Raw genomic sequence first — 5,006 nt, 5'->3', positions numbered from 1 at the left:
CTTGGTCCCTAAAAGTCTTCCCTCTTTTTACTGTGACCCCTTCCAGATCCCATGACCCAAAATGTCCAGAGATGCCGACCCGTCACGCTGAGTTCTTCCAGCAATTTGTGTCCATCTTCGGTGTAAACCAGCATCTGCAATTTCTTACTACACATAAAATCTTGCGTTACGCCAGATTCGTAGGTTGATTGGCCTCTGTAAATTGCCCCGAGTGTGCTGGGAGTCGATGATAATAGGCAATAGGTGCAGGAGTAGGCCATTCGGCCCTTCGAGCCAGTGCAGCCATTCAATGTGATCATGGCTGATCATCCACAATCAGTACCCCGTCCCTGCCTTCTCCCCATATCCCCTGACTCCGCTATCTTTAAGAGCCATATCTAACTCTCCATTGAAAATATCCAGAGAACCGGCCTCTGAGGAGGAGAATTCCAGAGCCTGCACTCTGCTGAAGTGGTTTACCTGGCTGAATTGCTTCGATCAATTGGCCCTTCTGGTTGGGGGGGGGGGGGGGGGGGGGGAGGGCATTATGTGCTGTGGTTGCAGCATCTGCCCCCTGCTGAAGTACACAAACAAGTCTCAGGCAGAGGCTCAGCTTTGATTCAATGTCTTTCAAAGGCAGAGCATCCATTGTCCCTTTGTTTGTGCGTGCATGTTAAGAGGGGGACATGAATAATGGAATCTGTGCTTGGAGAACTACATAATCATGTTATGCAGGGTGAATGGTGACAGAAAAGGTGAAGGTTTCCTGCAACATTTTGAAAATAACATTAGCCAGAAGCCATATCTGCCACATTGAACCAGTTTATGCCTCTTGGTTCTTGGTTACTTGGCCCTCCAAAATATTCCAACTGGAATTTAAACTGGAGGTGGTGAAGGGAGGGATTAAGCCAGAAAGGGCTATTTCTAGTCGGTCTCAAACTGCACTCCTCCTTACTTTAATATTTCAGGATTTTTCAGATTATACACAATTTCACATCTTATTGAGGTATTTCATGCAGTGTTATTATAGTATTATTATAGAGTTATTATATTGTAGTGATAGTGTTATTATCACCATCACAGTGCTGAATGATGGTCTACCTGCAGCGTTTCAGCGTATTACATCCAGATCCAGGGTCAATAGTAGCTGAATTCAATTCAATTTATTTGTCATTTGGACCCCTTGAGGTCCAAACGAAATGACGTTTCTGCAGCCATACATTACAAACAAATAGACCCAAGACACAACATAATTTACATAAACATCCATCACATTGCTGTGATGGAAGGCCAAAAAAACTTATCTCTCCACAATAAAATTGTGAAAAAGATACATCTTCTAGATGCGCTGGGATGCATTCTGTGATGTGACATGGGGTCATCGGGTCTCACAACCTCAGACACCCTCACCCTGGCGACCCAGCCGGGGTTGATCAGGCCCCGACTTGCCTCCCAGCAGCAACCGCCCACGGATCAGCCATCTTGGTAACCACTCTGCAGGGGCTGGGAGATTCCAGTGCTGGGCTCTGTGGCGTGAGATCTGGCCAGGCTGCTCCTGCGTCTCGCCGGGTTCAAGGCCCGTGCGTGCGCTGCACCTTTCTCCTTCTCCGAGCATTTCATTCTCACCTGATGGATTTTTTAGGCCACGTTGGTTCATTAGGCCTTCCCGTAGCTTTTATTGGGTGACTTTCTCCCGAAAGACACAGACTGGGGTGCTAACCCAGCCTGTCCCGGGTGCCATCAACTCTCTCCAATAGCCACCAAACTATTCCTGGTTGTCACCCAGTCTATTCCTAGGTGCTGCTGGCTGAGCCAGTCTTCAGTGAGAAAAATATACATCTTCGAGAAGACATTTGGACTATGGTAAGTTCTTCTGTATGTGCAAGATTTAAAAAGACATTCTCTCCAGGATGTGGGTATTTTAGGTCAGGCTGGTTTTTTTTGTGGGTGGTAGAGCTGCTGCCTCACAGAGCCAGAGACCCAGGTTCAATCCTGACCTCGGGTGCTGTCAGTATGCAGTTTGCATTTTATTTGTGACTACGTGGGTTTCCACCAATTACTCTGCTTTCCTCCCATATCCCAAAGACATGCCCGTGCAGTTTTGTAGGCTTCTGGCCCCTGTAAATTCCCCCTATATTGTGTAGGAAGCAAAAGTGTGTTTACATACAACTAGTGTGCGCAGTTGATCGATGGTTGGTTGGGACTCACCAGGCCAAAGAAGCCCATTTCCATGCTGTATCTCTAAACTACATTGGACAAACAGCGGGTAGTTTCCCTATTTCCATGCAAACATGGCAGTCATTTGGCCCATTGAATGTTTGGTGGTTCATTGTAGAACAATTGAAGAACCTCCAACGCCATTCTCCAACTGTTCATCAGTCAATGGAAGTAAGCAGGGTACACAAAAATGCTGGAGAAACTCAGCGAGTGCAGCAGCATCTATGGAGCGAAGGAAAATAGGCAACATTTCGGGCCGAAACCCTTCTTCAGACAGAATGAAAGTAAGCATGCAGGGACAGCAGGCAGTGAAGAAAACGAATGGCTTGTTGGCCTTCATAGCAAGAGGAGTTGAGTATAGGAGCTAAGAGGTCCTTCTGCAGTTGTACAGGGCTCTAGTGAGACCACACCTGGAGTATTGTGTACAGTTTTGGTCTCCTAATTTGAGGAAGGACATTCTTGCTATTGAGGGAGTGCAGCGTAGTTTCACCAGGTTAATTCCCGGGATGGCGGGGCTATCATATGCTGAGAGAATGGAGCGGCTCGGCTTGTATACTAAGTTTAGAAGGATGAGAGGTGATCTTATTGAAACATATACGATTATTAAGGGTCTGTACACGCTAGAGGGGGGAAACATGTTCCCGATGTTGGGGGATTCCAGAACCAGGGACCACAGTTTAAGAATAAGGAGTAAACCATTTAGAACGGAGATGAGGAAACACTTTTTCACAGAGTTGCGAGTCTTTGGAATTCTCTGCCTCAGGGCGGTGGAGGCCGGTTATCTGGATACTTTCAAGAGAGAGCCAGATAGGGCTCTTAAGGATAGCGGAGGCAGGGGATATGGAGAGAAGGCAGGAACAGGGTACTGATTGGGGATGATCAGCCATGATCACATTGAATGGCGGTGCGGACTTGAAGGGTCGAATGGCCTCCTCCTGCACCTGTTGTCTATTGGGACAGTTCACTGTGAAAACTTGACTTACCAGTGAAAGGAAAAACTTGCATAAAAATAAGTAAACATCATTGGCGCTAGATCCTCCAAATATCGTTTATCAGACAACATGTATCAACATTTGTAAAGAACAAAGATTGAAATGAACACCATAAGCTAAAATTATTAAAAATAATTCCCATACTGGCCTAGCATGCTGCTGGCAATATTAATAAAAGAGAGATCTATGAGGTTATTTAAAAAAATAATAATTAAAGTGAATATGCTGGAAGTCCAGAATAATAATCAGAACACACGCAAGGCCAGAGAACAGTAGTTAATGCTTCAGGCTAAACACTGGTAGAATTCTCAAAGTAGAAACAAGGAACAGATGATGGTTTACAAAAATAAAAAAAGACAAAATGCTGGAGTAACTCAGCAGGTCAGGCAGCATCGCTGGAGAACACAGATTGGGAACAAAAGGTCTGGATAAAGGGTCCCGACCTAAAATGTCATCTATCTCTGACCTCCAGAGATGCTGCCTGCCCTGCTGAGTTACTCCAGCACTATGCTTGCTAAATAACGATACACTCCTTTGTGTCTCTTAAGTGACTGTTAGTAAGTTTTCACACAGAGAGTGGTGAATCTCTGGAACTCTCTGCCACAGAGGGTAGTTGAGGCCAGTTCATTGGCTATATTTAAGAGGGAGTTAGATGTGGCCCTTGTGGCTAAGATTCAGATTCAAAGGGGACCAGGGGGTATGGAGAGAAGGCAGGTACGGGATACTGAGTTTGATGATCAGCCATGATCATATTGAATGGCGGTGCAGGCTCGAAGGGCCGAATGGCCTACTCCTGCACCTAATTTCTATGTTTCTAAATGAGGATAGACAAAAATGCTGGAGAAACTCAGCGGGTGAGACAGCATCTCTGGGGGGAAGGAAATAGGCGACGCTTCGGGTCGAGACCTTTCTTCAGACTGAACGTACAGCCCCTCCACTCACTCTGCAACAACCCAGACTGGGTAATCAAAGCTGCCGACAAGGGAGGTGCCATGGTAGTCTGGGGCGCTGATCTGGACAAGTCTGAGGCCACGCGCCAACTCTCAGTCACCATATTTCCTTCCCTGCATAGATGCTGCCTCACCCGCTGAGTTTCTCCAACATTCTCGTCTACCTTCTATTTTCCAGCATCTGCAGTTCCTTCTTAAACATAACGCTATCAAATGAGGAAGTAGTCTAGGAAAACAAGTAGATGGAAATTAGTTTCTGAATTAGTCCGTGGGGCGAAGGCAATACATGGAGTCGACTTCTGGAAAATGATCTTCAAACCAGGCATTAAATTCATTCCTCATTCCAGATGCTGCCTCTTGCCTCTGCGGTCTCCCCTGGATTTTCTGCCATAAAATTTCTGTATTGTGCACATTTCTGATTATTGTCCATTTAATCAGAACCTCCCCTTGGTTAAAAGGATTAAAAAGTACTGGACAATACCAAGTTCGATTTGCAGCCAGTCCACAAACCCACTTCAAATAGGTTCTCCTGACACCATGTAAAATGCTGTCCATCGAGGTGTTATACTGGGCGCCGGTGTCTAGTGCTGCCCGCCAGGGGTGCTGTGCTTCACGGGTTCCTAACTCGAGTGCATTGTTCTGGCCACTGGGGCAGCCTGCGCGGCCTCACTGCAGTGGTACGAGTCCGCTTGGGGAACGTAGAGGGCGGTGGCGGAGATGGCAGCCGCGTTGTAGCCCTGCGCCCCGAACCCGCCCGGCAGCGGGGGCTGGAGAGGGGGCATTCCGTAACCGGCGAGCTCCACAAACTCATCCCCGTACTGGAATGCAGCCCGCTTCCCCTTCTGCCGTCGATTACAGAACCAGACTC

This window comes from Leucoraja erinacea, unplaced genomic scaffold, assembly GCF_028641065.1.
Source record: "Leucoraja erinacea ecotype New England unplaced genomic scaffold, Leri_hhj_1 Leri_98S, whole genome shotgun sequence".
Lineage (NCBI taxonomy): Eukaryota > Metazoa > Chordata > Chondrichthyes > Rajiformes > Rajidae > Leucoraja > Leucoraja erinaceus.
This window is presented reverse-complemented; position numbering follows the sequence as displayed.